This window comes from Jaculus jaculus, chromosome 17, assembly GCF_020740685.1.
Source record: "Jaculus jaculus isolate mJacJac1 chromosome 17, mJacJac1.mat.Y.cur, whole genome shotgun sequence".
Lineage (NCBI taxonomy): Eukaryota > Metazoa > Chordata > Mammalia > Rodentia > Dipodidae > Jaculus > Jaculus jaculus.
Genome location: NC_059118.1, coordinates 29,021,301 through 29,043,257, shown reverse-complemented (window position 1 = coordinate 29,043,257; position 21,957 = coordinate 29,021,301). Strand labels below are relative to the sequence as shown.

The 21,957-nt window shown below is 40.5% G+C and overlaps 1 protein-coding gene across 3 annotated transcripts in view; it reads right to left on the bottom strand.

Moving 5' to 3' along the window:
- Armc8 (armadillo repeat containing 8) overlaps positions 1-21,957 on the bottom strand; it is a 123,751-nt gene that overhangs the window by 101,004 nt on the left and 790 nt on the right. The window lies entirely within an intron of this gene.

Below are 21,957 nucleotides of genomic sequence, written 5' to 3'. Positions count from 1 at the left end.
CTATTACATTTGCAGTGTTTGAAATGTGGCTAGAGAATGAATTATGTACATATTTTTAACATCCAATAGTGGTTTCGTTATTTTAAAAGTTTTAATAATGCTTGGAGCTAACTAGATGTAAGTCTACTTTCTCAATTGTAAATTTTGCGAAAATAAAATATGAATCTAGATAACCAATAAGAATATAGCATCCAGGCTGGGCATGGTGGTACACACCTTTAATTCCAGCACTTGGGAAGCAGAGGTAGGAGGATCGCTGAGCGTTTGAGGTCAGTCTGAGACTACATAGTGAATTCCAGGTAAACCTAAGCTAGAGTGAAACCCTACCTTAAAAAAAAAAAAAAAATCATATATAGCATCCAAACTATAGAAAATATACAATAGAGTTTTAAGACCTGATATGACCAAGGCAAAATGCTTTCATTAATTTCTTACATAGATGGTACGCTGAGATAGTATTTTGGGATTTTAGTTTAGGTAACATTAAATTTAATTTCATGTTATGGCTAATATTGCATTATTTTTCCACTGGAGAGCACTGGTATAGAGTGGTAAAGATTTTGCTTTTAATAACATGAGTTGGGAAACCATTAGAGGGTTTGGAAAAACAGACATGACTTGACTCAGGTTGTTTGCTGTTTGTTTTTGAGGTGGGGGGGGTGTCTCACTCTGGCCCAGGATGACCTACAACTCACTATGAAGTGCTGGGTTGGCCTCGAACTCATAGCAATCCTCCTACTTCTGCCTCCCAAGTGCTGAGATTAAAGGCATGTGCCACCTTGTTCAGACTGATTCATGTTTTTAAAGGCTGGCCTTGGGGCTGGAGAGATGGCTTAGAAGTTAAGGCACTTGCCTGAAAAACCAAAGGACTCAGGTTAGATTCCCCAGTGCCCACATAAAGCCAAATACACAAAGTGGCACACGTATCTGGAATTTGTCTGCAGTGGCTAGAGGCCCTGGAATGCCCATTCTCTATCTGCTTCTTTCTCTTTCACATAAATAATATTTTTAAAAAAGGCTTGCTCTGGTTGTAATTTTAGGAACAAATATGTAGAGAGGGAGGGGCTATAAGACAAACACAGGAATCAGGTAGGAGGCAATTCCAATGACCAGAAATGCTGTCATTTAAAAGATGACAGGAGGGGCTGGAGAGATGGCTTAGTGGTTAGACGCTTGCCTATGAAGCCTAAGGACCCCGGTTCAAGGCTCAATTCCCCAGGACCCATGTTAGCCAGATGCACAAGGGGGCACACATGCCTGGAGTTCATTTACAGTGGCTGGAGGCCCTGGCATGCTCATTCTATCTGCCTCTTTCTCTGTCTGTTGCTCTCAAATAAATAAATAAATAAATTTTAAAAAAAGATGGCAGGAGCCTGGCCTAGTGGGAGTAGAAGACTCACTCAGATTCCAGATAAATGGAGAAGTTTGAAATGACTGTCAGACTGATACAGGATGTGAGAGAAGAAAGGAGCCAAGAGGAACACTGAAGGGTTTTGCCTGAGCACCTACAAAGACTGACTTGCCAGCTAATAAGATGAAGATTGTTAAAAGGTGTATATTTGGGTAGGAAAATGAAAATTTGGACCTTGGACATGTGAAGATTGAGAATCTTATCAGACAATCCAGGTGAGGATGTCAAGCTGGCAGCAGATATATTCAGTCCAAAATTTGTGAAAACGCTGTGCAATGGAGATACACATCAGAAAATTATCAGCTTATCAACAGGATTATTTCACTAAAGGAGTGACCATAGATAGAGCAAAGCCAGAAATCTGTACTCCACAGCCAGTTGATGGGCAGAAACCCATGAGACTCACAGAATGTTGCAAAGAGTTAGCATTACATAAGATTTAGGAGCATGGAGGGCATCAGTAATCCTGACAACAGAAGTATGGAGCTTATCAGGCAAAGATGACAAAGAAAGGAGGGTTCTACTGAAAAGAAGGAGTGACTATACAGGTTGATCTACAGAAGACCCATGTAAAGGTACAGTTAACAGAGGGAATGGAGGACTGTTGACGCTGGAGTAGTCAGGAGTACTTTGAGAAAAGAAGGTGGTCAAGGTGTTTGAAATAAGAGTTGAAAGGAGTTTAGACAGAGGTAAGGTCAAGATCAAGGAAATTATCATGGGACCCAATACCTCAAGGCAGGAGGAAAACAACATGATTACTGGAGCAGTCTACAATTTTAGAAAGTTATATAGACATTAAATTCCCATGAGTCATCATAGAAGTAGTTATAGTTAACATGAACTAGGTAGGAGCTAAACTGAAATAAAAGGAATGATCAAGAAGTCTGTAGATGAGACTATGACTCTGATGAGATCCAAAGATGGAGTGTCTAGTAAAGAGGGAAAGAGAAGGCTGTGAAAACAGCAACAAGGAGGAAGTGGAACCTCTAAGCTGGGGTGAGTTTGATCTGGGCACTTGTTTACTCCTCCTACCCACAGAGACAAGGTTAGGGGGGTTTGTGATGTTCTGTCCTTTCATTATGTGACTTCACTCTCACTTTGAAACACCAATGACCTTTGCAGTGGCTTTCAGTAGCTAGAAGGGATTTTTACCCATGGTGATTCTTCTACTCTCCCATCCAAAGAGGAAATGTACAAAACAACAAGCTAGGCTCATTAATGACAGCAAAGTTAGCCAGGGTCAGACCTGCAACTATGCCTTTTGGCATAGAGCTTCAAGCCCTCAAAACCTAGATGTGAACTCATTTTATATATTCAAAGCTGTAAGAAAGCCATCACAAATGCATATATTAAAAAACAGGTCTGGAGAGATGGCTTAGCAGTTAAGGCACTTGCCTGCAAAGCCAAAGGACCCAGGTTCAATTCCCCAGGACCAACATAAGGCAGATGCACAAGGTGGTGCATGCATCTGGAGTTCATCTGCAGTGGCCAGAGGCACTGGCATGCCCATTCTCCCTATCTTCCTTTCTCTCCATAATAATTAAAATAAAATAAAAAAACTATTACATTTTATGTTCAATAATAGCACCTCCCACAAATTACATTATGTGAAAATGGGGTTCCCTGGCAGAAAATTTGTAGAAATCTAATTTGTCAAATAGAGTAAATTCTACTATATGTACTACAAGATGTAGAGAAGAGGAGGAAAGGAAGCAAGCAAATTTTGTCCTTCAGAAAAACAAATAGCAACAATGAATGAGTTGCATTCCCCTGTAGAGAAGTGGTATGTGGATGCAATCTTCCTTTGACCAGGGTTACTTCAGGGTATGCTTCCAAAGTCCCCATCCACCTCCTGATACTCATGCCCTGGTGTCATCTTTGTCTTTACATGGATATTGAACCTAAAAATAATTGGTTCTAGCAAACAGAATGTGGCAGAGGTGATGGGGTATCATTTCTTTCTAGTTGTATGGTTATAAGGCGCCCTATGGAGAAGCCCACATGGCATGGAACTAAATCCTGTCAAATAACCACAAGAGAGCTCAGAACTGGATTCTCCCCAAACTAAGCCTTCAGATGAGACTATAGGTCCTCCTGACACTAACTGCTACTTCATTAAAAACCCTAGGCCAGAGGCACCAGCTAATCCATAGCTGTATTCCCAATGCAGAGAAAAGAAGATGCAATACTGTTTTAATTAGCTATATACTTTACAGCATTTCTAGCACATCAGGTACCAGGCCTTTGAATGTACCACTGAAACCAGGATAATTTTAAAGGTGAGAGGACTTAAGAATAAATGAGGCTGGAGAGATGGCTTAGAAGTTAAGGTACTCGCCTGAGAAGTCCAAGGACCCAGGTTCAACTCTCAGAACCCACGTATGCCGGATGCCCAAGGTGGCAGGTAGGCACAAGGTGATACATGTATCTTGGAATTCCTTTGCAGTGGCTAGAGGTCCTGGCACACATATTCTCTCTCTCATAAATAAAATAACAATTGGGTGTGTACATATCTGCACTGTGAGCTGATTTTGATTCTTTGGGGTACTCAAGAGTAGAAATGGGGCTGGAGAGATGGCTTAGCGGTTAAGCGCTTGCCTGTGAAGCCTAAGGACCCCGGTTCGAGGCTCGGTTCCCCAGGTCCCACATTAGCCAGATGCACAAGGGGGCGCACGCGTCTGGAGTTCGTTTGCAGAGGCTGGAAGCCCTGGCGCGCCCCTTCTCTCTCTCTCCCTCTATCTGTCTTTCTCTGTGTGTCTGTCGCTCTCAAATAAATAAATAAATAAATAAAATTTAAAAAAAAAAAAGAGTAGAAATGGAGCTGGGCATGGTGGTGCATACCTTTAATCACAGTACTTGGGAGGCAGAAGTAGGAAGGTCACCATGAGTTCAAGGTCAGCCTGAGACTACATACTGAATTCCAGGTCAGCCTAGACTAGAGTGAAACCCTACCTCCAAAAATCAAGAGTAGGCTGATCTTCAACAAAAATACTCACTGGAGAAAAGACAGCCTCTTCAGCAAATGGTGCTGGGAAAACTGGATATGTGTCTGTAGAGGGATGAAAATAGATCCTTATCTCTCTCCATGCACAAGAATTAAGTCCTAGTGGATCAAAGACCTTAATATCAGACCTGAAACAGCTAGAGGAAAAGGTAGGGGAAACCCTTCAACATATTGGCATAGGCAATGACTTTCTGAATACAACCCAGACTACTCAGGAAATAAAACCATGAACCAACTGCTGGAACCTCATGAAATTACAAAGTTTTTGTACAGCAAAGGACACTGAATAGAGCAAAGAGACCACCTACAGAATGGGAGAAAATCTTTGCCAGCTATGTATCTGACAGAAGATAAATATCCAGAATATTCAAAGAACTCAAAAAAACTAAACAATAAGAAATCAAATAACCTAATTAAAAAATGGGTTATGGAACTAAATAGAGAGTTCTCATCAAGAAGAAATACAGATGGCATATAAACATCTAAAAACTGGTCAACATCTCTAGACGTCAAGGATGTAGATTAAAACTATATTGAGATTCCATCTCACTCCTGTCAGAATAGCTACCATCATGAAAACAAATGAACATAAATGCTGGCAAGGATGTGGAAAAAGAGGAACACTTCTACACTGTTGGTGGGAATGCAATCTGGTCTAGCCATTGTGGAAATCACTGTGGAGGTTCCAGAGACAGTTAAAAATAGATTTGCCATATGACCCAGCTATACCACTCCTAGGCATATATCCTAAGGAGTCATCTCACTACCTTAGAGATGCTTGCTCACCGTGTTCACTGCCACTCTATTCACAATAGCTAGGAAATGGAACCATCCTAGATGTCCCTCAACTGATGAGTGGATAATGAAGATATGGCACACTTATACAATGGAGTTCTACTTGGTAAAGAAAAATGAAATTTGCAGGAAAATGGATGGATCTGGAAAGGATTGTACTTAGTGAGGTAACCCAAGGCCAGAAAGCCAAACATCACAGGTTCTCTCTCATATGTGGATCCCAGCTACAAATGATTGTACTTCTATGTGAGTAGGTACAAAACTCAGTAGCAGAGGCCAGCAAGCTAGAAAGGAGATATAAAGGGAATAGAAAGGGAGGAAGGGGGACTTAATAGGATGGCATTATATTTATGTAAGTAGAATAACAGATTAATGAGGGTGAAAAAGCCTAAGTGAGGTCAGGGGAAGAGATTGAGTAAAGGAAAGGTGGAGGGAGGGCTAATCAAAATCTAAGAGGATAGAAGTAAGTAATATGGAAACCTACTTTTTTGGACAATGGGACACTAAGAAGCCATAATTACTAGAAAATTTTCAGTGCCAGGGATGGGATACCTTCCAGTGAGATGTTGGCCAGAGAGGTCCTTGATACCCCCAAAACATTACAGGCCATTGCCGAGGCTCTTGGTTTTCCACCAGGAATGGGTGGTAAAACCCTATTCCTGAAGACTTCACATGCCTGGGCTGCAAGTTCACACAGAAATACTGCTGGAGCTAAGCTGAAAATCTCCTCCATGTAGACTAGCTAACAGGAAGCTGGAAAAAGCTATGCTGCATGCAGTTCAATGGGAGAGAGAGAGAGAAATCACCAGTGGAGATACTCAACAGTAGACACTTGAAGCCTTAAATTTGGCCAGCCAGGCCAAATGAGGCAATAGGTACAATAGTGTCATGTGTGTTATGGGGGAAATCAACTGACCTCTAATTTGAGGAAATTTGGGAGGAAATACATCCCTGATACTGAAAACCTACAACAGGGGTAGACATGAGCCCTAGGGGTATAATGTCTGCTGGTGTCTGGCTAAATGTATATACTATACTCACCAAACTGCCCAATAAGCACATCTCTTAATGTTCATACCAATGTATTAATGCTATTCTCACTTTGGGTTAGAGAAGCTTCTCTTTTCAGATAGCAGTGACCTTGGGATGACTCAGAAGGCACCATGGTGCTAAAAAGAAGTGACAGAGGAGTGTTCAACACTGAAATATCACTACCACAACTTCCAAGGCTCAGGGTCCATTGCAGAAAAGGTGGTGGAAAGATTGTAAGAGTCAAAGGTAAGATAAGACTCCTTACAATGTGCTCCTCCAGACATAAAATGGCCTGGGTATCCATGACCTCACAGTGCCTGACACTACCTACACAAGACCATCATAATAGGAAGAAAAGATGATGACATCAAAATAAGAGAGACTGATTGAGAGGGGGAAGGAGTATGATGGAGAGTGGAGTTTCAAAGAGGAAAGTGAAGGGAGGAAATTACCATGGGTTATTGTCTACAATTATGGAAGTTGTCAATAAAAAAAAAATTTAATTAAAAAAAAAGAGGAGGAATGCTATTTGAGGGGCCTCCATCCAAATTTCCACAGTGGTTAGACTAATTTATAAAGTTTCCTTTCTCCCATTTCACTTCTATTCACACCAACATTTGCTTTTGCTTTCCTGATGATAGCCATTCTGACTCAGGAAACGGAGTCTTCACAAGTTCTGATGTGCAGTTAAGTTCCCTGATGGTTAAAGATGCTGTAGTGGTCTGAATAAGAATGACCCCCACCCATAGCCTTGGGATCCCTCCCCACCCAGATAGGGTCTCATTCTAGCCCAGACTGGCCACAAATTCATAGCAATCCTATCTCTGCCTCCCAAGAGCTGGGAGTAAAGTTGCACACTACCACAACCATCAGACCTCAGGAATTTTTGATTGTGCTTCCTTCTTAGTCTCCAGCAGGCAGAGCCCTATTGGAGGAGGTAAGTCACTGGGGGCAGATCTTGAGTCAGCCCTATTTTGTATGTTAACTGATGCTTGCTGTTTTTCTCTCTCCCCTCATGGATATATCATGAAGTGAGCCAGCTTTTTCCACCATGGTGAAGCTTCCCCTGGAAAATACAAACTAAAATAAACCTTTTCCTCCCATAAGCTGCTTTTGGTGGAGTGTTTTGTCCCTGCAATGAGAAGATAACTGCAACAGATGCTGAATATCTTTTTCATATACTTATTGGTAATTTATACTTGTTCATTTAAAAACAGTCTGCTCATTCATTTGCCCATTCTTAAGATTGTTTGTTCCCACAATGTGTCTTTCTTTGCAGTTCTATGTATCCTTAATTTATAGGCACCATGTAATAGAAAGAACAAATAATTCAGCTGGTCATGGTGACACACACCATTAATCCCACCACTAGCGGGGCACAGGTAGAAAGATAGCCATGAGTTCAGCCTGAGACTACATACTGAATTCTAGGTCAGCCTGGGCTACAGCAAGACCCTACCTTGAAAAACAAAAACAACAACAAAGATGAGCAAATAGGGGTTGGAGAGATGGCTTAGTGGTTAAGGCAGATTGTCTACAAAGCCTAAGGACCCAACATACTAGCCACACCAAAGCTGCCTAGGAAGGGAAATAATAAGCAGAAACACAGCAAAATACACTCTTCTCCTGAAAGGTGAAGGTGCAGAAGTTATTACCAACCACAGCACAGAAACAGGAGAGACCAAGACCCGCCAGAAAGGAGGAAACTGGCCAGAATACCACCAAGGCACCTGCGGTCCTGATCCATGCGCCTGCCCACCTAGCTGGTAGCATAGAGCTGCAGGAGCAAAAACGGGATGAAGAGATTTTCCACTCACATCAGCTTCCTTGCAAAGTCAAGAAACCTGAAGGAGAAGATAGCAGGGCCCAGCTGAGCAGGTGGTGAAGAATACAAATGGGACCAGTTGAGAAGATCTGATATGACTCCGGGCACCCTGCAAAGACTCCCATCCTCCAGTTGTCAGGGCCATGACCTCCAGAGAAGTCATTCTCCCCTGACGGCCTGGCACCAAGAGGGATCAAGGTGGGTATTCAGCATTGGTGAGACTGGAAGCCAACCCCAAAAGGTAACAGGACCTACTTATACAAAACCAGATACATAGGCCTGTACAAGAAGTTCTAATCTCTCTTTCCACGTCAGGACAAGTTATGTATTACATTTGATTGATATATTCTTGGTTGGCTTTACCATTCTCAAATAAGCTCAAATATTTTGGTGTTCACTATTGTTGCCTTTGACGTTTCCTGATGTTTTAGGGCATTTGTCTTTTTCTTTTGTCATTATTGGGGGCAGGGTCTAACTATCCCCAGGCTGACTTGGAACCTTTCAGACTAGAAATCTCAACCTCCTAGTTGACAGGATTAAGGGTGTGCAGCAACACACACCCTTAAGGGCTTTGGCTTTACTAGATTGTCTGTTTGGTTTACTGAGTGTCTCTTTGTATAAATACTGTTCTAGCTTTGATTGAATGTGTATATTGCTCAGTTGAATTTTGGAATTGACCAGTAATTTGTTCCACCCAGTCTACTACAATACTTGAGTATCAGGCAAACTCAACACCTAGGGTCACATCTACTGTTTCTCTTAGAGTGCAAGAGCTACACCTGGCACCTTAAACGCCAACACTGAAGATATATAAAGTTGGATTTACATGGCTAAGAACACTGCCAATAATTAGAAAACCCAAACATCAAATTAACTCAAGAGGCAAAAATCTCTACATTAGCAGAAACACAAAAAAATCAAGATAATACACTCCCATCAAAAATTATAAATCCAGGTTCCTAAAACAGCTAAAGATTGTTCTACCATATGACCCAGCTATAGCACTCCTAGGAATATATCCTAAGGACTCATCTCATTTCCTCTGAAGTACGTGCTCAGCCATGTTTATTGCTGCTCAATTTATAATAGCTGGGAAATGGAACCAGCCTAGATGTCCCTCAACTGATGAGTGGATAATGAAGATGTGGCACATTTATACAATGGAGTTCTACTCAACGGTAAAGAAAAATGAAGTTGTGAAATTTCAGCTAAGCTAAGTAGCTGACAAAGAGTTAAACAAACACAGCTGTTTAAAAATTAAAACAGTGCTAATTCCAGTGTGGATTTTTCTCCCCCTAGGTAAGTTTTCACTCTAGTCCAGGCTGACCTGGAACTCACTCTGTAGCTCTAGGCTGACCCCAAACTTATGGCAATCCTCCTACCTCATCCTTCCAATGCTGGGATTAAAGGCATGTGCCACCATGCCCAGATTTAAAGACTTTCTCTGGGGCTGGAGAGATGGCTTAGCAATTAAGGTGCTTGCCTGTAAAGCCAAAGGACCCAGATTAGATTCCCCAGTGCCCACGTAAAGCCAAATGCACAAAGTGGGACATGAGTCTGGAATTTGTTTGCAGTGGCTAGAGGCCTTGGTGTGCCCATTCTCTCTATCTGCCTTCTTCTCCCATATATTTTTTTTTCTTTTTTTTTTCCCTCAAGGCAGGGTCTCACTCCATCCCAGGCTGACCTGAAACTCACTCTGTAGCTCTAGACTGGTTCCAAACTCATGGTGATCCTCCTATCTCAGCATCCCAAGTGTTGGGATTAAAGGTGTGCGCCACCATACCAGGCTCTAAACAGTGTTTATCATTCAGTATTGTAAGAGAAAATCCTAGTTTGTGGAGAAAGAGAAGAAATACAAACTTTGACTTCTATATAAGATTCAATTTTAAACATACAATTGGCTAAAATTCATCATTTAACTTTAATTGCCTAGGTACTATGCTAGATGCTGAGAATACTAAAGAGACAAAATAGTCTCTTACCAGTAAGGTATTCATAACACAAGCAAGGAAGAGACATGTGTAACTTGTATTAAATGATAAGTATAGCTATAAAAATGCATACAAGATAAAAAGAAAGCAGAAGATACAGAATGAATGGAAGTTAGGGGTAGCTTGGAAGGCAATATCAAAGCAGCCAGGATGATTAATATGAAAGGTTAAAAAAGAAGGGGAGAAAATACAACATATAATAGATAGCTCAGAAGCAATAAGCTATATTCCATATAGAAAATATACTAATGAAAGTGATATAGTGTATAAATGAGAATACAAATAATACTGAAATTGTGTTCATTAATTCAGTCAGTCAACAAAGATGTAGATAGCTGTACAAGCACTGCTCTAAGCAATAAGGGAAAAGGGAAAAAATATTCTCTGCAGCATTTGTGTTTCAGTAAAGGGAGAAAGATGAAAAGTGTAAGTATAATTTATTTATTTATTTTTGGTTTTTCGAGCTAGCATCTCACTGTAGCCAACGCTGGACTGGTATTTGTTATGTAGTCTCAGGCTGGCCTCAAACTCATCGTGATTTTCCTACCTGTCTTCTGAGTGCTGGGATTAAAGGCAATGTACCACCATGCCTAGATATTTATTTTCTATTTCTTTTCCAAATTTTTTAAATTAACAACTTCCATGATTATAGAAAATATACCATGGTAATGCCCTCCCTCTCCCCACTTTCCCCTTTGAAACTCCATTCTCCATCATACACCCTCCCCCTCTCAATCAGTCTCTCTTATTTTGATGTCATCATCTTTTCCTCCTCTTATGATGGTCTTATGTAGGTAGTATCAGCACTGTGAGGTCATGGACATCCAGGCCACTTTGTGTCTGGGGGAAGCACGTTGTAAGGAGTCCTAGTGTTTCTTTGGCTCTAACATTCTTTCTGCCACCTCTTCTGCAATAGACCCTGAGCCTTGGAAGGTGTGATAGAGATATTGCAGTATAAATATTTTTATTTATTTACTTGTGTGTGCGTGCGTGTGCAAGCGTGCACACGCATGCTTGTGTGTATGGGAGCTCCAGGGCCCCTTACTGCTGCAAATAAACTCCAGTTTCATGTGCCACTTTGTGCATCTGGCTTTACGTCGGTATGGTGAATTGCACCCAGGCCAGGAAGGGTTTGAAAGCGTTTTTAACTGCTGAACCATCTCACCAGCCCCAGAAAAGTCTAAGTATAGTTTAAAAGGTGACATATGAGAGCAGGTTATATATATGCATAAGGAAAATGTGTAACGGTACATTGTTTTTCCAAGTTTCTCTACTGTAACACTGTCACAAGATGGAGTCTTGGGGAAATCAGAGGACACTATCTGCTTTAATTTCACAAACATCATGATCAAACTACTAAATATGTAATTTTTTTGTTTGTTGGCTTCTTTGAGGTAGGGTCTCTCTCTCTCTAGCCCAGGCTGACCTAGAATTCACTATGTACTCTCAGGGTGGCCTCAAATTTATGGTGATCTTACTATCTCTGCCTCCTGGGTGATGGGATTTAAAGGCATGCACCACCAGGCCTGGCTTAAATATGTAATTTTTATTTTACCTACTTATATGAGGGAACCCTGACCTCTCTATTAAGACTGAAAACCAGACTTTATATATCAACAGGCTGTCTGTTAACATATTAACAGTATGTACATTTAGAAACACATCATTACTTTATTACTTTCTTCTGGTACAGTAAGCACTTACAGATTTAAATGATATTATAAACTTTTTTTCTATATGTTTTCCTTACATCAACGTTTTAAAAGTTATAACTGAGACATTTCTCTGTGAACTTCACTTGGGACAGCTAGGGAGCCATTACAAAATATCTATAGAAAAAGGTGTAAGTTTGGAAGGGTTAGGAGCCACTAATAGAAACAGTTTGAAATGACCCACCCAGGCAAGTGGTAACTCCAGAAATGTATCCCTTTTCCCAAGACAGTGTAAAACATCCAGTATCTCTAAAGCCTATCAGTCCAAAAAAATGCTTTTTTGTCCCCATATCAAATTTCTGATATGCCAAAGAAAGGTCTTGCTTTAGATCAGTTATAAACGGTCAATTCTTCATTTTAAAGCCCTGTTTGTACTTGTCTTTAGAGAAATCAGGAGTGCCACAATCAAGAATCCTAAAAACCAGCCAGGTGTGGTGGTGTACACCTTAATCTCACTTTAATCCCAGCACTTGGGAGCCAGAGGTAGGAAGATCACTGTGAGTTCGAGGCCACCCTGAGATTACATAGTGAATTCCAGGTCAGTGTGGACAAGAGTGAGATGCTACCTTGAAAAATCAAAAGAAAGGAGGGGGAGGAAGAATCCTGAAAATCCAATACTGATTAGCATTTTATTAAACTGTGTGTTAATTCCAAGTCACATACTTCCCTCTGTTCCTGTTATATTCTTTAAGACCCTAAACGACACTGAATCTTTTTTAAAAATATCTCACTTATTTATGAGAGAGAGAGAGAACGAGAATGGGTGTTCCAGGGCCACTAGCCACTGTAAATGAACTCCATACACATGCACCCCCTTGTGCATCTTGCTTACATGGGTACTGGGGAACTGAACCTGGGTCCTTAGGCTTCGCAGGCTTAACCGCTATCTCTCCAGCCCAAGACACAGAATCTTAATACTGTTTCACTATTACTGAAAAAGTTGTGGTAAAACAACAGCATCTACCCCAATGATCAACTAAATGCCAAACAATTCTTTCCTAATTGGGGGGGGGGGGGAGTTAAAAAGCTGCCTACCTCTGGAACAATACAAATAAGGGTAATTCTATTGAAGATAAGTCATCATGCCCTTTCTATGTACGTCACCTCACAGTTCAGCTGGACCCCTCAGAATTGGGACATACTTACGGAAACTGAGATACCTAAAATGTGGTCTGTTTTAATTCTACAAATATCATGGCAATAATACTAAAATATGTAATATTTATTTTATGTGCTTATATAAGAGAGAACAATGACCTCTCAAGGCTAAAAGCCAAACTTTATATAGTAACAGAATTTATGAAAAATAATTTAATCATGAAATTTGGATATTAACTTAAAATATAAGGCCATGTACACAATTTTGTTTTTAAAATGTGGGAAACTGTAGGTCTGACTTTGTCACATAACATAGGACAATGGGCAATTTAATATCTCCAATTCTTAGGTTCCTTCAATTAAAAAGAAAGGATGAGAACTTCTGGCCAAGATGGCGACTGCCTAGCTGCGCTGCAGATACCGGGGAAAGAAAGATAGATGCAGATCCTAAGGAGAGAGCTGCCCCAACATACCTTAAAAGTGGCCCAACTGAAACTAAGGACAATTGGCGAAACAAGCAAGGGTGATGTTTTCCTGTCAACCGGATACCAGCACAAAGGGGAAGGAGACCAACGCAAAGAAAAATCAACTCCTACCAAATCAGAGAGCCAGAGCCTCAGAGGCCCCCAACACCTCAGCACTGAAGCAGACCAAAAATGAACCCAACATGGCTCAGGGAAATTTTGCGGAAGAGGGGGCAGAAAGAATGTTAGAGTCACATGTTGGGTCATGATTTGCAGAGACATTTATCATACCAATAACTGTGGGCTAACTCCACAATGCATGACCCATTTACATCAACAAGGAGGGTCCAATGGGAGGGGGTAGATCATAGATGAGCCTAAACAATGGTACCAAACTGCCTGTATTTGCTGAAAAGAAAACTAATAAATTAAATTTAAAAAAATAAAAATTAAAAAAAGAAAGGATGAATAAAAAATTATCTGCAGGCATTTTCCATGAAGATTCCATTAACTGTAAATTTAAACAAAATAGATTTTGTTTTCATAATAGAAAAGGTACTGTGCAATCAGTTTAAGAGGTATATAAAGGGCTGGAGGGATGGATTAGCGGTTAAGCGTTTGCCTGTGAAGCCTAAGGACCCCGGTTCGAGGCTCGATTCCCCAGGACCCACGTTAGCCAGATGCACAAGGGGCACATGCATCTGGAGTTCATTTGCAGTGGCTGGAAGCCCTGGCATGCCCATTCTCTCTCTTTCTCTCTCTGTCTGTTGCTCTAAAATAAATAAATTAAAAAATTAAAAAAAGAGGAATATAAACAGTAGCATTTACTTTCCTTGTAGTGAGTTTCTAACGTAATAATATATTCTTATGACCCTGGTACACTATTAGCAATTGCTATAATAAAGCTTCAATGGTTCTAAGAAACAAAAACAATCTAGCATTTACACTTTTAAAAACAAGTACTATGTCACCTATCTTTTTCAGTACAAATTACAAAGTCCTATTACAAATGCTGTTCATTTATTCTTCAGTGTAGGTGAGAATGCTGACTAGAGGGTCAAGAATAGGTCCCCCTAGAGTGATGAATAGAGGGTCAAGCATAGGTCCCCCTAGAGTGAATGAGCTAAGGACAGATGGTACAAAACAGCATAATCTGGAGTCCAAAGGAGAGAGACTCTTATGGCAACTATGTATGGAATGAAAAGTTGTGAGTTTTATAAAGACAGATAATTTCTGGGCTGCTTGAGGTTCATTTAGAAGATTCCGGAGATAACAAGGTCAAAGATACCTGAGATACACCAAATGCCTACTTCTCGGTCCTGACATAACCAAGTAAGGCTACTCAAGTAACATCTTTCAAAGTACAACTCGAAAGTACAACTGTCTGGACAGGCGAGTTGCTGTCTGATTAAAGTATTACTTGCCATGGAGCTATCCATGGTGCTTACTCAGACTTCAGGGTCTCTTCCCTAAAGCTGGTACAAAGCTTTCCTATTTATTATTGCTTCCCTGAGGATCTATCTGACCTGTCCTATGACGATCACGTCAACATCTCAGCCATATATGATTCTGTTTTTCCACTTTCTCTGTGCCCAGACCCAGAACTGCCTTATTTTCTCCTGGCTTGGATCTCCAGCTAATCTGGCTCAACATCCCTCACCCAGAATACCAAAACCCTTTCAACCAACACAATTTAACTTAAGGGAGTTCACTGGCATACTCTGAGAAAAAAAAAAAAATAATAATTAAAGCTATTCAGATTCAAAATTGAAACATGATACATGAATTTTAAAACTTTAGTGTTGTAATTTGTTTACCATTTTAAAATGATTTTAAATTTGACAATGTTTTGATGACTGACTTTGGAACAAGAAAAGGAGTTAATATAGGATTAACATGTAGGTTTCAGGGAATCCATGAATCCCTTGAAACTGTATGATTCTTTAAGCATACACATATTCTATGCAAGAGGATGTGTAGTACTTATCCTTAAAGAGCTGAGAACCAATCATCATCTCAGTAGAGGGTGCCACCTGGCTGAAAAGGTAAAGGCTCTGTGAGCCAAGAACAATCACAAGAATCAACATGACTCTCTTATTTTCTTTCCTCTTATCCTATCAGTCACCATTCTGAGCACTGTTAAAGTCCTAATAAAATTTGGCCCCACACCAAGGCAAAAGAAATGTGTTCTACAATAATTTTCCAGGTATAAAGACTTCCAAATGCTAATAAATACTATGGGTTGGAAATTCTTCCCATTCAACCACAAATTTAAAGATTTGTGAATTAAAGCATACCCCTCACTAGTTCTTCCCCTACCACAACATCTATGACCAAAGAATTCAAGCCTTTATTCTGATTTCATGGAATGAGGTCAAAATGGTTTTGCTTTATCAAAATGATAAGTGGGGAAGGGGCAAGTTTTGCAAAACTGTTTTCCAACAGAATACCTTCAAATCCTATCTAAACAGTCACAGGGATCCCAATACAACCATTCTGTAAAAGTAGCTGTTTAACTTCTAGCCAGTAACACATTTTGTTTTGCCAGATATATCTTTACCCAGAAATCCACATAGCAGATGGTATTAAAAAAAAAAAACAAACCAGTCAAATCAGAAACCAAAAAGATGTCTTTCAGTGATAGCACACATGTCCAACAAACATGCAACCCTAGGTTCCACTGAGGGGGAGGGAAGCTGTGGTGGTTTGATCGGGTGTCCCCCATAAACTTAGGTGTTCTGAATGCTAGGTCCCCAGTTGATGGAAATTTGGGAACTAATGCCTCCTGGAGGGAATGTATTGTTAGGGGCGGGCTTATGGGTGTGATAGCCAGTTTCCCCTTGCCAGTGTTTGGCACACTCTCCTGTTGCTAATGTCCACCTTATGTTGGCCAGGGGGTGATGTCCACCCTCTGCTCATGCCATCATTTCCCCCTGCCACCATGGAGCTTCCCCTCGAGACTATAAGCCAATATATACCCCTTTTTCCCAAAAGCTGCTCTTGGGTCGGGTGATTTCTGCCAGCAATGAAAACATGACTGCGGGACCAAGTAAGATCACTGAAATTCTGGTTCCTAGCACTAAGTATTTTTTTAACTGTATTTTCCTGCTTTTGATATTTGTGTGTCCACACTAGCATTTATTTCTGTTTTTGTAGGTGTATGTGGGTATGCATGCACTTATGCATATGGAGGTCAGAGACTGATGTCAGGTGTCTTCCTTGGTCACTCTCTTATTTTACTGAGGCAGGTTCTCTCACCTGAGCCCAGAGTTCATGGATTCAGGCAGTTTAGCTAGCCAGCTTGCCCACCAGACTCCCTGTTCTGTGTGGTGAGATTATAGGCAGTCGCCATGCCCAACCATGGGTGCTGCAGATCCAAACTCCAGTACCCATGCTTGCACGGCAAGCACCTTGCCAACTGAATGTTATTCCCACCCTCAGGATTTTAAATTTTAATGAGAGAATGAGAAGCAGCTAACCCAGCACTTGAGGTAAAATTTAAGGCCTCTACACTAAGGTGTTTCTGAATTCTTTATTTTTTTATATTCTTATTTATTTGAAAGAAAGAGAAACAGAGAGAAAAGCACACTGAGAAAAACAGAGAGAGAGAGAGAGAGGGAGGGTGCATATGGGCACACCAGGGCCTCCTACCACTATAAACAAACTCCAGACGTGTGTGTCACTTTGTGCATGTGTCTTCATGTAGGTACTAGGGAACTGGATCCAGGGCCATCAGCCTTTACAAGTAAGCGCCTTCAGCCATTGAGCTATCTCTTCAACCTGTTTCTGAATTCTAGATCAATTAAAAGACTTCCTGAAGCCAGTCATGGTGACACACACCTTTAATCACAGCAAGGAGGCAGAGGTAGAGGATAGCTGTGAATTGAGGCCAGCCTGGGACCACATACACATGCCAGGTCAGCACAGACTACAGCCAGATCCTACCCCTAAAAATAAAGACGACTTCCTGAGCACCAAGTGTCTGAACTCAGGCAGCAACTGTCCCTTAAAAATACAACCAAGGGCTGAAGAGATTGCTCGGTGGTTAAAGCACTTGCCTACAAAGCCTAACAACCCGGGTTCAATTCCACAGTACACACATAAAATCAGATGCACAAAGTGGCACATGCATGTGGAGTTTGCAGTGGCTAGATGCCCTGGTGTGTCCATCTTCTCTTCTTGTTTCTCTCTCTCTGCTTACAAATAAAAATTAAAAAAAATCAAAATATCCTGAAATATGTAAATACCCCTTTCATCATACATACTAAAGATTAAGACATTCATATTGATTAATCTCCTTTAAGACCACTCCTGACAAGCTCTGTGCCTACTTGCAAACGTTAAAATGTGCTGAATGGATTTCATTTTGTATTTATTACTAAAACAAATGGAGGGCTATTTTACACTTAGACAGCTGGGTCTAACTTCTCAGAAACTTTCCAATTATTGCCAATTGTTCTCATAAGAAAGCAAACCAATAATGTATTAGTAGGCTAAGCCAACCAAATACAACTGTCAATAACAGAACAAAATCAAAGAATATCTAGACTTGGAATACCCTGTATCAGTGCTAACAGGTGCTGGCCAAGAAAGGCCATTTGAAAAAGTCTGCAGCTGGGCTGGGAGGATGGCTCATGAGTAAAAGTGTTTTCTTGAACAAGTCTGTAAAGATGACAATGAAAGCCAAGTTCCTGAGCTGTCTATACCAGCCTACATGGTAATTTAAAGGCATTTTATTACCCCTGTCTCTCTCAAACCATTATGGAGAGACCAAACTAAAATGCACTCATCCTCTTAACAAGTTCTTCTGTGTGGCATACATTTTCATTTTCTTGAATCTACTTTACCAATTGATTGAACGGGTCTAAAATTCTTCACTAAGCCCAAATTTTCACAGGTATGTGTTATCCCAGAGTTGCATCTCATTTTACAATAAAATTTAAGGTCTACTTTGAGCTACTTTTTGTGTAAGGTCTGATGAGGTTGAGATCAGTTCTTCTGGGGCAGGGATGCTCTACAAGTAAATTAACTAGACCCTCAATACATAATGTTCCTTTTTAACATATAGCTAAAGGATGAAAAGACAAGCTATAGAAAATACTCATAAACCCTCACCTGCTGAAGGGCCCATGTCTAAACATAAAGAGCACTGGGACTAAAGGAGTGTGCCACCACGTCCAGCCTCAAAAATGCTAAAATTTTTAAAAAAAGAAACAAAGAAAAGCTCAAATAAAAAGTAACTGCAAGGCCAGTAAGAATGCAAAGAAATTAGATTTCTCATACATACTGACAGTAATATACAGCCACTTCAGAAAAGTTTTTCGGTTTCTTCACAAACTACATACACATTTATCATATGGGAAATGATACTTCTAGAATTTAGTTGTAGGCATTTATCTCAGAATGTGCAGTCATATCCACAGAAGAACCTCTGTATTCATAGTAGGCTGTAATAACCAAAACTGAAAAACAAACTGTCCAATAGATGGCTGAGTAAACAAATGATAGCAGGGCTGGAGAGATGGCTTAGCAGTTAAGGTGTTTGCCTACGAAGCCGAAGGACCCAGGTTCTATTTCCCCAGGACCCATGTAAACCACATGGACAAGGTGGCACATGCATCTAGAGTTCATTTGCAGTGGCTGGAGGCCCTAGTGCACCCCTTCTCTATCTACCTCCCTCAAATAAATTAAATATTATTTTAAAAATACTCAACATAAACCAATCCAACAGTCTATAAAACATAGGAAGAATGTAGAAATGTGCTGAAAAGGGTAAGGTTAAATACAAGTGGCCATGGCACTAAAAAGGGAGGAGAGGTTGCCCATATCCCCAAACAACTCAATCAAACATTTATTAAGTACTTTGCATTTGTAAAGCATAGTGTTAGAATAAAGGAATTAAAAAGAAAAGGTCAAGCACTTACCTCTAAATTAATGTACATGCTATTAAAGATCTCTGCAAAAATAGCTTCCATTGCTTGCTATGCTGCTCTTCTCCTGACTTTTTTTTTTTTTCCTAGTTAGCTCTGATTCATCCTTGAACCCTCAAGCTCAGTGTCTCTTTGGGGAAACATTCCCTTATTCTTTTTATAAATTTATTTATTTGCAATCAGAAATGGGGGGAGGGGTAGAAAAAGAGAGAGAGGCACATGCCAAATGCATGGCCATGCCAGGGCCTCTTGTGGATGCAAAGGAACTTGACATATGAACTACTGTGTGCACTTGGCTTATATAGGTACTGAGGCATCAAACCGGGGCAGCACAATTTGTAAGCAAGTGCCTTTAACCACTGAGCTATCTCCCCATTTCCACTCTCATTTTCCGTCATTCTTGGATATTTGTTTTCCTCAATGGGCTAAAACCTCCAAAAGGATGTAAGATAGATTTGTGTAGCTCACCACTGCCTTCCCTAACGCAATGCTATGTCTGGCAAATGTGAGAAGCTCAAAATAAATCACAAGATGCAATTGAGACAGTACTAGGGAAACTGAAACAAAAGGATCTTCAATTAGAGATCTTTCACCCTCCACCCCCGCAAAAAAGACAAAGGAGCAGACAATACGTTACTGGAATTCAGAAGACCAAATTATCAACTTCAACCAGAGAAGCCAGTTTACACAAGACAGAAGATTCATGCACAAGATAAAGAATCTTCAAGTTCAAGACTAAACATAACCCAGCCCTTCAGTAGTCAGGACACACAGAAGAATTTAGAAGCAGTTGTCCAAAGTGTTCTTTAGGATGGGCTTGCACTAGGAACACTAGTGCAGCAAAAAAAAAAAAAAAAGTAGGATGTGGTAGGGCACACCTGTAGTTCTGGCTCTGCAGGGGGATCGCGTAAGCTCGTGAGTTTAAGACTAGCAATACAGTGAAAAGTCCCTCTCAGAAATGAATGAATTAAAGGGACACTGATGGCAGTGCAGGCACCAAATAGTAATGTTCTGAATGGGGATGACCATTAATTGAGATGTAAAGAGTGCTGAGAATAAAGAAGAAACAGCTTAACAACTGATTACATAGGAGTATGAAAGGCAGTCAAAATGATTCGGGAGGTTTAACAGTGAGTGATTGGTGAAAGCACTCAACACACAAGTTGAAACTAAGTTCTCTTAGGAGAACGACTGTGCTTCTTAGAAGTGATGGCTGACATCCACACAGATCTGAGACTCGATGCAGGAGAAAAGTCAAGATTGGCAACATGGATGTATGAATTGAGCAGCTAAGGTTGAGTGACCAAGTGAAGTCTCCCAGGGTATAATAGGCTGTAAATGGAAATTATTTAAAATGGTTGATTTCTCTCTTGGCCAATGTATGGTTATCAAATTCTAGCGTCATCCGGACTATGAGCTCCTTGAGAGTACTTCTGATATCCTTGCATTCCCTAAAGTCTATAAGAAAGGCCGTCGTTTTGGACTAATATCAAAAGTGGTGTTTAGAAAGTAGTATGCAAGGTAAAGGGCACTCCTTAAATTACTAAGATGAGTGAATTTAGACAGTTTGAATCATCTACCCAAAACTCTGATTTCCCAAGATCCTAGGACTGAAGAACTGAAAGGCTAGGCTTCACAGCTGTGAAAAACCTTTGAAAATGCTCCCAATGAGACTGGGGCTAAGACAAAACTCTAACTGGAAGTAGGAACTTCAAGATGTTTTTGAATAAAATAAGAAATAATCATTTACCAGGAAAGTGAAACAAATGAAAAAGCTCAATCGTACGCACTATACAAGCTGATCATGTTCAAAAAGCAAAGAACCTTCAGGTGGTGTCTGGTGCAGCATGTCAAGGCTCTAGGTTAGATCCCTAGCACCTGAGGGGTAGGGGGAAGCTGTTCAGATTAACTAATGGATAACCCGAATCTAGATGACAAAATGAAAACAAAATTAACAGTTTGAGACATAGGTTTGTTTGGTTGTTTTTCCCCCTTTTGGTATGAGGGAAGTCACTGGCCTGTTCTAAAATATAACAAAGTGGAGTGATGGGTTGACTAACGTGCTTCAATGCTTGGATGTACAGCATTTCTCTAGTTGCCATTTAAAACTAATGAAAATGTCTGCCAAAATGAGTCAGGGGATTGTTGAGAGCCTCCCCAAAATCACATTTTTTACTGTATTGCCTTTGCAGGGAGGCAGCCTGCCACATAGCTCTAGCCCTGAAACAAGTGCTGTCTTAGGTGTCTTTGGACAGGTGAGTATGTTTGTGCACAGAATCAGAGAACAGAAAAGAAGCCAGTTGGAGTTTTAAAAGACTTTAGGACAAAGCTATAATGCAATTAACACTCTCTGCAGCAGAAAGCTTTCCATAATTCTAAAAGATGGTCAACCAGTCTCTACCTGCTTGCTTCCTTATTTCCAACAGCAACAAAAGAATCCTGGGTAAGCTAACCACTCTGAGTCCAACTGCTAAAATTTGTTATAAACCCCTCCGGAGTTAATTCCAGCAACTTTTACTGTCTTTCATGGGGGAATGTAGTGAAAGGTTTGTTTTGTTGTGTGGGTTAAAAACAAACAAACAAACAAACAAACAAAACTGGTATTACTTCTTGGCAAGTCAATACATTCCCTTCTTTCCATAATGGGGAAGCCTAACCTTTCCTCTTCTCCTCCAATGTTTTTTGCTCTTCCTAA